Raw genomic sequence first — 13,382 nt, forward strand, 5'->3', positions numbered from 1 at the left:
GAAGCCAAAGATATCTTACATTTTACTCTACTTCAGCGACATTTTGTGTCAGCTGTGGCTCAGAAAGTACCATTCTCAAATGTGTCAGAACACTACGAGTTAAAGTCTGAGTCTAGAAACCTGAACTGGTAATCTGTAACTTCAGTAAAGTACAAAGGATGTGCTGCATTGTTGAGATGTCCTCTTAGGTGGTTGTAAAAGATCCCCTGGCATTACTTGAAGAAGAAGAACAGAGATCTTTTGATCTCCAGGTCAACCTTTACTCCTAAGTGAACACCTAAAACAGAAGATATAGTGCTGTATTTAATTGCTGCTTATGGGTGCCTGCTGTATGCACATTGACTTACATGTTTCTTAGATTACAATAATGCTTACACCTCTGGGACATCGAGAGTTTTGCAAAATATATGAATGCAAGCCTATGTTTAATTTCATAAGTCCCACGCAGATCCTGCTTTGGGACCACCTTTGAAGAATTCTGAGTGCCATCAAAACTAGTACAGATTTAGAAGGCCCATAATGCTGAGTTCAGTGATTGCAGCCACTAGGGAGACTGGTGTTACAATTGGGCTCAATGGCTCTGAACTGTTAGGAGAGTGAGGGATGAAGGTAATGAACCCCAGATGAATCAACATGAATAGGTTTTGTTTTTGTCATTTTCTAAAATGTAGCCTTTTAAGAGATTTTCAGGCAGGTCTCTGCAGTATGTATTTGATATAAAGCCTCCACTTACAGTATACTTGTGTTGCTTGTTTGGGAAGAAAGATTAATATCAAATAGTTCTTGTCTTGATTTATAGTATGAAAGAACAAAATATAATAACTGATTTCATTTTAAAAAGCTCTGTTGTTACTTTGCCTTCACCTTTGTTGATTCAAGTTAATGTAAACTAGTCAGCGTGAATTCTCAAAATACCTTGACTGGATTAAAGGCACTTGACAACTAACCATTACAAAGTAGGATATTTCCAGAATCACCAAAATAATTGTAGGGTTCATATCATACTTCAAGATTTGATTACTTTTGGTAACTAGTCCAGTAAAATGTCACATACTGAATCATTTTGTTTTAAAAAAAGCGAGAGGTTACAAGAGCTCTCTAAGATTAATAAGTTCTAAACAAAGGCAAGGAAGATAGTGCAATCACTTTTATTTTTTCTATTTTAAGAATGAATCTGATGTCATAAAGTACATATATTGCATTGCAGATGAACCTTCATTTAAAGGTTAATTGGCTGTGCACCTTTAGCTGCTCACTACAGTGTAACTAGAACTCATTTACCCTGAGTATGGTGTTTTTAAGCCAAAGGCAGTCATAAGACCTGAAATGATTGGATACACTTATTCAAAATTAATATGAAAAACTATTTCATTCATAGTGTTCGCTTGTTGAACAATGACCTTTTGCAAAGGTTTGCAAATAGTGAACCCCTGCTTTGAAATAGATGTCCCTGATTACACCGCAGCCACCTAACCTCTCAAGGGATCCGTGTCTCCTGCCCGTGTAATATTAAACAGCTTTAGCTGCAGGCAAATGTCAAATTCCATTCTCATTCTGAGGCCCTTTAAAGAAACAGTATCCCCTTTATGTTAGTTTATGCAAGCCATATTTCAAAAATTGTAAAAATAAACCACATGCTATGTACCTATCAATATTCCACTACCTTCAGATAACAAAGATTTAGTTGATCAAAACAAAATAATGCATTTTTAAAATTAAAAATGTGTTTGTTTTAAATTGATCATATTAATGAAGAAAAACAAACTATTGCTATAACATTATTAATTGAAAGAGGTGTTGTTTCAAATATGTAAAGAAAAAGGCACAATATCTTTAAGTATGAGAAGCTTCTGGAAACTGAATAGCAGTACAAATAACAAGTTTTATTAGAAGAGTGTTTCTATTATGTTCAATTTGATCATCAGAAGTACTTATGCTAGACTAACTTGTTTTGGGTACGAGTTGTGTGTACATTTTTAACTATTATATTTTGATAAGAAGGCCTATTAAGGAGATGTCATAAGATTATCATATTAGTGTTTAGCAAACTACTGATTTGCTTATACAAGAAAAATATGAAAAAATATCTCCATCTTTCATTTTTACTTTTTTGAAAATTATTTCATGAGAAATAGATGTCAGTGGCAAGGGCAGCATTTGCTGCCCATCATCAATTGCCCACGAACTGAAAGGTTTGCTCAGTCATTTTGGAGAGCTTTGAAGAGTCAGATACATTGCTATGATTTTGGAACCACAGAGAGGCCAGAGGAACTAAGAATAGCAGATTTCCTTCCCTGAAGGACAATAGTGAATTTTTTAGTGAAAGTTGACTGTTGCTAGTTTATCATTACAAAGCCTTCAATTCTAGATTTATTGATTAATTGAATTTAAATTTCGTTAGCTGCTGTGGTAGGGTTTGAACCTATATCACTAGAAACTTAACTTGGACCTTTGGATTACTAGCTCAGTGACTGTACTCTTACACCATCACTTCCCCTTTAGCATCAAAAATACCTATTTTCACAAAAATGAAGTAAAGTTAGCAGTATCCACCAATGTCTACAGGAATGTGAAGAGAGATTCTTAACTTTCTCTGCAAACTGGAAACAGGGCAGTCAGGAATTAAGATCAACACTGGGGAGAACCCACTCATTTATGCTTCTTCACCACATTACTGCATACCCCCCAATAATAAATGTCAAATTGGGGATCCAAATTGGCAGCGATCCAGCAAGTCTGAGTCTATAGTGCTCCTCCCAAGACTTGGGCAAAATGGGCCACCCACCCCCACCACACTCACCAAATCATTTAAAATAGCTGTTTAATTTAATTAGTTGTTTAGTATTAAATTTAAACAATCTAATCTTTAGTAAAAGTGACTAAAGGGAAGGGAGCCCGCAGCTCTCAGCAAGCAGGAACCCCTCCCCCACCCTCTCCAGCTGCAGCAGAGGCGTCCACAGCCGCCCCGGGGGACTTACCTAGGGTGGGAGCCTCGTGGAAATCATCTCCAAACTGGATGTGAAGATCGACGCTTTCATTGAGGAATCCCGAAGCCGATGGGACTCACTCTCGGCCACGCTGCAAAAGCATGACCGAGACATTAAGGAAATCGAGCGCCGAGTCAGAGGGGCGGAGCTAAAGGCCGTGACCTCCGAAACTACAGCGCAATTGGCCGTGGATCGGGTCTGGACTCTCGAACAGCGAGTCCGGACCTTAGAGAATCATATTAATGACCTCGATAATCGAGGTCGTCGAAAAAATATTCGTTTGCTGGTCCTTCCCGAACGGGAAGAGGAAGGCCAGCTTACAGCATTCCTTGAGCAGTGGCTTTCACAGCTTTTAGATCTGGAGGCAGGATCAGGCCTGGTAAGGGTGGATGGGGCCTATCGGGTTGCAATACGCGGCCCGTCTCAGACCAGCGTCCCCACCTGGTCCTGTTCCGGCTGCAGAGCTATAGGGAGAGGCAGATATCCCTAGAAGCCTCTAGAAATCTTGGAAAAGATTCCCAAGCCATGATCTATAAAGGATCCAAGATCATGTTATTCCAGGACTTTGCCCCAGCTCTGGTCCAAAAGAGGAAGGCATTCGATGAGGCGAAGAATTGTTTAAGGGACTTAAATATTCAGTACTCCTTACGCTACCCAGCGACGCTACGCTTTAACCATGAAGGATCCGTGTATAACTTCGGATCGGCAGAAAAGGCTAAGGAATTTTTGGACTCTCTTAGATAAATTGTAAGAGATAATGGATGTTAGTTTGCCTTTCCCCCTACTCCGGTTTATATCCCCCCCCCTTTTTCTTTTTTCTTACCTTACTGTTTAATATTATCTTGGGGGGTGGGGAGACGGATTTATTTATTTGTTCTCTATTTAACGATTTTCTCCCCCCTTGGGGTTGTTTTTTTTTATTATTCTATGTATGTATGTGTGTATGTATATATGTGTGTATATATATGTGTATGTGTTTGTATATATGTATGTGTGTAATATATAAAAGTCAGGGGGTTTAGTTAGTGTTGGTGGGGGGAGGTGGTTACCTTATACTATTTTACCTCTGTCTCTAGGAGCAGGGTTGTTTTCCCTTGTTATTTTGTATTATTATATTTAATTATTATTTGTTGAGGTTGTAATTTTATAGTTATATATGTTTATACATGGTATTAACATTACCAAATGTATCCAGGTGTGGTGGGGTGGGGGTAGTGTGCTCACTGTTAACTCTAGCTTTATATTATATCTGAATTCTCCTCATCCTATTGAGGAACGCCTGGGTCAAGGGTGGGGCATTGGTTGGGAGAGGATACAATGGACCTTTGGAAAGGAAGTGACACCCCCTTGCGGAACGTTTCAGAGAACACCTCTGGGACACCCAGACCAACCAACCCAACCACCCCATAGCCCAACACTTCAACTCCCCCTTCCACTCCACCAAGGACATGCAGGTCCTTGGACTCCTCCATCGCCAGACCATGGCAACACGACGGTTGGAGGAAGAGCGCCTCATCTTCCGCCTGGGAACCCTCCAACCACAAGGGATGAACTCAGATTTCTCCAGTTTCCTCATTTCCCCTCCCCCCACCTTGTCTCAGTCAAATCCCTCGAACTCAGCACCGCCTTCCTAACCTGCAATCTTCTTCCTGACCTCTCCGCCCCCACCCCACTCCAGCCTATCACCCTCACCTTGACCTCCTTCCACCTATCGCATTTCCAATGCCCCTCCCCCAAGTCCCTCCTCCCTACCTTTTATCTTAGCCTGCTGGACACACTTCCTCATTCCTGAAGAAGGGCTGATGCCCGAAACGTCAATTCTCCTGTTCCTTGGGTGCTGCCTGACCTGCTGCGCTTTTCCAGCAACACATTTTCAGCTCTGATCTCCAGCATCTGCAGTCCTCACTTTCTCCTCAAAGGAAGTGACACCCCCTGGGAACAAGGGGGAAAATCTCCATTTAAATACGTTTTATTTTTTTATTATTATTTAGAAACAGTTTTTTATTATACTGTTGTGAGTGTATTAGAGAGCCTTTATTTTTGTGAATTTTATATGCTCTATGCTCGGGATGTTTTGGATAGGGTTTCCCCTCCCGAGGGGTCTCGGATTTGCCCGGATGATTATGGTTGATCAGCCGGTTAAGTGGTGCACCTGGAATGTCAAGGGGAGTAATTCGCCAGTCAAAAGGAAGAAAATATTATCAAATCTTAAGAAAGAAAGAGTTGATATAACTCTCCTACAGGAGACACACCTGTTGGATAAAGAACACTTGAAATTATGACAGGGTGGATTTGATCAGGCCTTTTTTTCTTCTTTTAGCTCAAAAAGTAGGGGAGTTGTTATTCTTATTTGGAAGAATTTCCCTTTCAAAATCCTAAATCAGATAAAAGACGAATCTGGATGATATATTCTGATTAAAGCCCATATAAATGGAGAGGAATATGGGATTTTAAATTTGTACTACCCACCGGCACACCCCTTTAAATTTATAACGGAAGCCTTCTCAAAATTGATGGCTCTTGTTGCCTGTCATACAATTATAGGGGGAGACTTTAATTGTATTATGAATCCGGAAATAGATAGGATTCCCAAGAGTACTGCAGGAGTATCTCCCAGATCTAGACAATTGGTGGATCTGAACAAAGAATTAGGATTAGTAGATGTATGGAGATGTCTTCATCCACAGGGCAGAGATTTTTCTTTTTACTCCAATTCACATAAATGTCATACCAAAATTGATATGTTTTTTGCCCCCTCGATTTTTTTAAAATTCCATATCATCCTGTAAAATAGGTAGTATAGCAATTTCCAACCACGCTGCTGTATATATGGAAACCAAGATGAGGAAAAATGAGACATCCCCTCGGCATTGGTGTATGGACCCCTTCCTAATGAAAGACAGTAAATTTGTAAAGGACTTCTCTCAAGAATTTAAAACTTTTTTAGAAATTAATTTAGGTACGGCTAGCAACCCATCAATGATGTGGGAGACCATCAAAGCTTATACGCGAGGTTTGATCATCTCCTACTCAGCGACCCAGAAAAAATTAAAGGGAGAACAACAGCGTCTGCTCGAAGCTCGCTTAAAAGCAGCTGAAACAGTATACGCTGACAGACTTCTATTATTAAATTGCAAAGGATTATGGCCCTTAGGACAGCTCTAAACACCACACTTACCCAAACGGCTGAGAGGGAAATATTATTGGCAAAACAAAGGTTATATGAATTTGGCGACAAACCGGGTAGATACTTAGCATTTCTTGTAAAGAAGAAAAAAGGCCCCTCAACCTATCACGTCTATCAAGGAAAGTACGGGTATTTTGACTCATGATCATAAAAAGATTAACGCAATCTTTAGAAAATTTTATTCTGATTTACATAAATCGCAGGATTGTGAAAACAGGACTAGGAGAATGCAGTCATTTTTAAACAATTTGACCTTTCCGGGCCTAACTCTGGAACAGGTATCGGTCTTAAATACTCCCCTAACAGTCCAAGAAATACTTGACGCAATCAGGCAACTTCAGAGCGGTAAGGCCCCTGGCCCAGATGGCTTTCAAGCTGAATTCTATAAAGAATTTACAGGAATATTGGCTGGTCCACTTATGGACATGTATAACTACGCTTACAGTCAGGGCTGTCTCCCGCCTTCGTTGAAAGAGGCAAATATCTCTCTTATCCTCAAAAAAGGAAAGGATCCAGAAGATTGTACATCATACAGACCAATATCCTTGCCAAATGTAGATTTTTAAATCCTTTCTAAAACGTTAACATTGAGACTAGAAAGGATACTGCTAAAAATCATAAAGGAGGATCAGACGGGGTTTATTAAGGGCCGTAGATCATTCAATAATATTAGAAGCGTTTTGAATATGATTCCAGCCTGCCACCAGGGAAAGATACCAGGAGTAGTAGTTTCATTAGACGTGGAAAAGGCATTCGATAGGGTTGAATGGTTATATTTGTTTTACACATTGGAAAGGTTTGGCGTTGGAAAGGTGTTTACCAAATGGGTCTCAACATTGTATAGTGATCCCAAAGCAGTTGTGGTTACCAATGGATTAGGTTCGGATAGCTTCAGTGTGGGTAGGGGCTGCCGTCAGGGATGTCCTCTCTCGCCATTGTTATTTACGCTAATAATTGAACCACTAGCAGAAGCTATACGGGCTGATCCTAATATAACGGCCCCGAGGATTGGTACAGGTAAACATAAAATTACCCTGTATGCAGATGATGTTCTTCTATTCCTCAGTAATTCTCTAATGTCCGTACCTCGCCTAATCCAAGTTATTAATACATTTAGTGCATTCTCAGCCTATAAAATTAATTTCTCAAAATCAGAGGCTATGCCAATGGTTGGCCTTGCTAGGATACCCCACTTAGTGGACGGATCCCATTTTCCCCTTCGTTGGTCCCTGGAGGGTTTCTTATATTTAGGCATTTTTATTACCCCAGTATTTGGTCAGTTATACAAGGCTAACTTTGTGCATTTACTGGAAAGGATAAGGCAGGACCTCCAGCGATGGGGAGACCTTCCAATTTCCTGGCTGGGTAGAATAGCACTAATTAAAATGAATGATCTGTCCCGTCTCCTATACCCTATGAGAATGCTTCCGGTGATGCTGCCGAGGCTGGCAGTACGTAAATTATATGGCTGGTTGGGTTCCTTTATCTGGAATCATAGATGGCCCCTCATTAAGCTGAAGAAGCTACAGCTTCCATAGGCAAGGGGAGGATTGGACTTCCCAGATTTTAGGAAATATCAGTTAAGTTCCCTATTAAGTTACATAGCTGATTGGGTCTTGTCTGATTCACAATCAATCTGGCTGGACATCGAGGCTTCTCAAGTAAAATGCCCACTTATTAACCTTTTATTTTCAGACAAGAGGAAAGTCATTACGGATCACTGTAAAAACTCTATAATACTAAACACAATTAAAGCTTGGAATATAATGCGGCAAAATGAGGGCAACTCACATAAAACATCCCCCATGCGCCGATAGTGGGAGCATGGGGATTTCAACCGGGGTTTACAGATGCCACTTTTAAACTCTGGAGATCCAGGGGTATCTCATGTCTAGGGGACCTATTTAAAGAAGGGGTCCTGATGTCTTTTGAACAGCTGCGTCAGAAATTCGGATTACCTAATGGAGACCTCTATCGATACTTCCAAATTCGAGACTATATACAGAAGAAGACTACGTTATTAGGTAGTCTTTATAAATCAGATAGGGAATGTAGAGTGCTACGACCAATGGGGGTATCCTCCATCAGTACTATTTATCATTTATTACATGATGAAGTATCGGGAGATATGGACAATCTGCTTAAAACATGGGATCAGGAATTGGGACTAGAAATCTCTATAGAAATGTGGAATGACATTTGGGAAAATGCTAGAAGAATCACCATCTGTAACAGAACTCAGGCTATCCAGCTGAAGATACTTCATAGGGCCCATATAGCACTGGATCGATTGGCAAAATTTAAGGTAGGGGCATCTCCAATGTATCCCAAATGTAAAATAGAGGTGGGCACTCTTATACATTGCCTATGGACCTGTCATAAGATCCGTAGATACTGGACTAAAGTAGCAAGTACCCTGACAGAAATTTTAGGAATGGAAATTAAAGTGGACCCCGTATCTCTCCTTTTGGGCTTTTCGAACTTTCCCTCCCTGGACATGTACGGGAAGAGACTATTTTCTATTCTCTCTTTCTGTGCAAAGAAAAATATTTTGGTAAACTGGGTGGCTGAGGGCCCCCCTGGACTTTCAGATTAATCATGGAATGTGTTCCCCTTGACTTCCTTCCAAATATGGTGCACCGAAAGACCGAATTATTTCATAAAATATGGCAGCCCTTCTTGAATTATATGAATACAGATATTTCAGCTATCCTAACAAGGGCTTTTATTTAATTGATATTATGAACCTGGCTGGTCTGGGCCCCTTGGGAGAGGAATCCCGCACAAATTTGTTTTGTTACATTTGATGTTAACACATTCCGAGCATGTATCTCACTATCCAATTTCTATGTTATCCGCTTATTTTTTCTCTTTCTCTTACTTGAATAATGTAAGAGACTTAAATATACACTCTGGTTAGTTGTAGGTTAGATTAGTAGTTAGTTGAGTTTTTTTCTCTTGGTATTTTTCTTTTGTTAAATTTTGGTTATTATATATTTAAGATTTAATTGCATATCAATGTTTGTACTTGAGAGTTTTGTTTATTTTTGTAAACTTGTAAAAATGTTAAATTTCTAATAAAAATATCTATTAAAAAAAATGTCAAATTATTTTTTGGGACTAGAGAAGGAGGAAAACCTGCTTTGGGCTTCACAACAATAGAGTGATTTGCTGCTACATCTACCTGATTATACTCCCTCCTACACCTTCTTTGCCAGCTTATTACCAGGTACTCATTTGGTATAAGTTTATTCACCAGATAGAGAGCAATGTGTTAGAACCAATTGCATTGCTGAAACTGTCAGACTCTCAATGGAATGAATCCTATAATGGTTAAGATTAGATTAGATTACTTACAGTGTGGGAACAGGCCCTTCGACCCAACAAGTCCACGCCGACCCGCAACCCACCCAGACTCATTCCCCTACACTTACCCCTTCACCTAACACTACGGGCAATTTAGCATGGCCAATTCACCTAACCTGCACATTTTTGGATTGTGGGAGGAAACTGGAGCACCCGGAGGAAAACCACAGTCAGTCACCTGAGGTGGGAATTGAACCCAGGTCTCTGGCGCTGTCAGGCAGCAGTGCTAACCACTGTGCCACCATGCCGCCCATATGTTAACTTTGACATATTACCACCCAACCAGGGAATTGGAAGTTATCTGAATGCTATTAGCATATTTTGTGCAAGCTCCAGATAATGTAACATTATATGTATAGTGAAAATATGAGGTTTACAATTATTGATAAAACCACATCTCCATCCCCCCCCCCCCCACCTCTCTCCAACCACCTCCCACTATAGGAAATTTGCAGGAGTCACAAAGGTTTGTGCCCTTCCTTGTCCCTGTCCTGAGCAGATTTAATCATCTTGGGGTGCCATTACCTAATCGACCTTTGAATATTAGAAGTCATGGCCCTCGCATCCAACTGAAATAGACTTAAAAGAAACTTCAATGAGTTTAAGGTATGGCAGCACCATTAAATAATCAACTTGCCACAGTTATTATCCAAATGAGGTAATATGACCTGCAGCTTGTTATTTTCAGCACATTATATTTATTGCAGTCATAAATGCAAATCCCTGCAACATGCAATTAATGAGGTTGTGCTTGTCTTTAATACTTGGCCCTAGGAATCCCAGAATTCAGAAGTGTTACAGCACAAATGGCTGATAGTTGGCTATCTAATGAGCATTATAATTTAGTCTCACTCTCTTGTCTTTTCCCCATACTTTTGCACAATGTTTCATCCAATGCTTTCTTTAGTACTTCAGTTGAACCCACATTCATCAATTTCCAGAAGTTCATTCGGGACCGGAAACACTCACTGTTCTTTCTCACATTACATTTGCTATGTTTGCAAATCACTTTCCATCTGTGTCCTCTCATCTTGATGCCTTCATGAACAGGAACTGTGCTCCCCTATCAACTCTAGGTAGCCTCCTCATGATTTTGAAAACTTCTATCAGATCTTCTCCCAGCCTACTTCCCTCCAAGGAGAATGATTCCAACTTCTCCAATCCATCTTCAAAATAAAGTTTCTCATTTGCAGAACCATTTTTGTGAATTTCTTCTGTGCTCACTCCAATGAGTTTCTATCCTTCCCATAGTGTGGCGCCTATGACTGCACACAATACTCCAAGTGATGTTGAACAAAAGGTCTCATACAAGGTCAGCAAAACCTCCCTCGCTCTTGTACTGTATGTACTTATTAATGAAGTCCAGGATATTGTACTCCTTATTAGCTGCTCTCTCCAGCCACCTTCAGTGATTGATATACATATACACCAGGTCCCTCTGTTCTTACACCCCTTTAAAAATTGCAACCCCTGTTTTATATTGTTTGTCTTTTTCCTAGCAAAATATATTACCACATCTTTCTGCATTGAACTTCATCTGCCATGCATCTGCTCACTCTACCAACATGTCTATGTCCTTTTGGATTTCTACACTGTCTTCCTCAAAGTTTACAATGCTTCCAATTTCTGTTTAATCTGCAATTTCATCTGAAATTGTCCCCTGCACACAAAGGTCTACACCTTTGTTATGTATCATGAAAAGCAAATGTCTCAATATCAACCCCAGGGGAACTTCACTATAAACCTTCCTTCAGCCTGAAAACTATCATTGCCTCTGCTTCCTATCACTCAGCCAATTTTGTATTCACAATACTCCTGTCCCTTTATTCCATGAGGTATAACTTTTCCCACAAGTGCATTGTGTGTCACTGTATCAAATCCCTTTTGTACGTCCATGTACACTATATCAACAGCATTACCCTTATCGACCCAACCTGTGAATGTCAGTCCCCCTCTGTTTTTTATACTACCATCATTCCAGTGTATTCACTTGCGTATGCATTGTGAGTAATTCAGAAATTACTGCATTTGATGTCTTGTGTGCTTACTTTTTGCCTAGCTCCCTAAGCTTTGATTGCAGGACCACATTCCCCTTCCTACTTAAGTAATTGGTTCCATTGTGAACCGTGATCTCTGGTTGTTTGTTTCCCCTCAGAAGAATGTTCTACAGCCCATTTGTGACATCCAGTATTCCCTTAACCTATTGCAGATTAGGAAAATAATATCACTGGATTGCGTAAGAACAGACAAATCAGAAGCAAGGGTAGATCATTTGACCTTTCAATGTTTGCTGGATGCTTAAATTTTGATCCTTTTAATAAGCTTTTTAAAAATCAAATGTCTAATTTGGTGCTCGGATGACGACATGATTAAAGAGGAAGACTGACTGAGGGTTACTAATCATCTGCTCCTGTGACATTCTTCTTGGACATTCTTTCATTTTCAGTGCTATCTCCTTGTGCTAGGTGTTGAATAGGTTTTAAGGTTGAAATTCTTTTGACCTTTTTTTAATGGTGACTGGCTGGCAGCACTCAGAGCAAGAGTCGTCCTTATCCTGTTTCCTTCTAAGTGGCCATTGGCTAGTTGATTTCCAACACTCATTGTTGTTCGTCTTTTTACCTGCAATGCATAGGTGGCCAGTGGGTGGTTCTGCAATTGTGACCTTTACAGCATGCTAGCACTCGAACACAGACTATTGAACATCTAGCACACATTGAAAGGTCAAATGATCTACCCTTGTGATCAGGAACATTTGTTACAGTAGTATATGTCCTGTCTAACAAGAAAGAATGCATTGCTGGAATGAGGTGGGCCAAGTGTCTGTGGGAGATCTTTTAGGATGCAGTTATCATTGTATCATAGGGTTTAGGATGATGATAGCAAAGGATATTAGATAATCTGAGTTTTGAACTCAGAAGGGGTTGATAAGGGTAATGCTGTTGGTATGGTGTACATGAACGTACAAAAGGGATTTCATACAGTGACACACAATGCACTTGTGGGAAAAGTTATATCTCATGGAATAAAAGCCAAGAATTTGAAAATGACTGTTCAACAATCAGCTTTCCACCATCTGCTCTACACAAACCACTCAGAAGGATTGATTTGTATATCTTCTATATTTGTTTTGGGATTTCACGTTTATTCCTGATCTGTGTAAATGTCTGCTATTATTTTTCTTTTGTCAACTCAAGGAAGCCTGGTTAAATTGTCTTCTTTAAAATATAAATGTAGTCGGTCTGGGAGAAAGGCACCCACAAGGATGGGATCCTTTACAAGTTAAGCTTGCCGTAACTGACTGAGTAAATAAAATGAAGGGACAAGTAAATAAACAAGAGGAGCTGGTTCATCCATTCACACCCAGGGGCTTAATGATTTGGGGTATTTGTATGGAGCCATTATAACTTGGGGAACCTCTCTCTTGGGGTCTGGTCATAATAACTTCAGCTCATTCCATTATCATGTCCTCGGGTATAGTGAAAGAACAAAATCAATTCTTTTTCATGTTATTTTTCTTCACACTATTTTCACCTTCATGTCACACTCTTCTATACACACAGACTAGAGTTAGAGTGCATTTTCAAAGCTGTGGGAATTCTTTAGCACTTTGTATATATTTATTATTCATATGGGATCCTTGACATTCAGTCTCATCAGTTTGGAGGTTATTCTCAGCAGCTCTTATCACACAGACACTTGCAACAGTTGTTGCCAGACAACAGTCTAGACTAGGAGCCCTGGTTAGTTTTTGCTTCAATAACTGAGGGGAGCAAAGGCTAATTCTATTACAGACCAAGGACGAAAATGAGGATAGAAACAGAAACCGATGGAAATGAACAGCA

Source organism: Chiloscyllium punctatum, chromosome 4, assembly GCF_047496795.1.
Source record: "Chiloscyllium punctatum isolate Juve2018m chromosome 4, sChiPun1.3, whole genome shotgun sequence".
Lineage (NCBI taxonomy): Eukaryota > Metazoa > Chordata > Chondrichthyes > Orectolobiformes > Hemiscylliidae > Chiloscyllium > Chiloscyllium punctatum.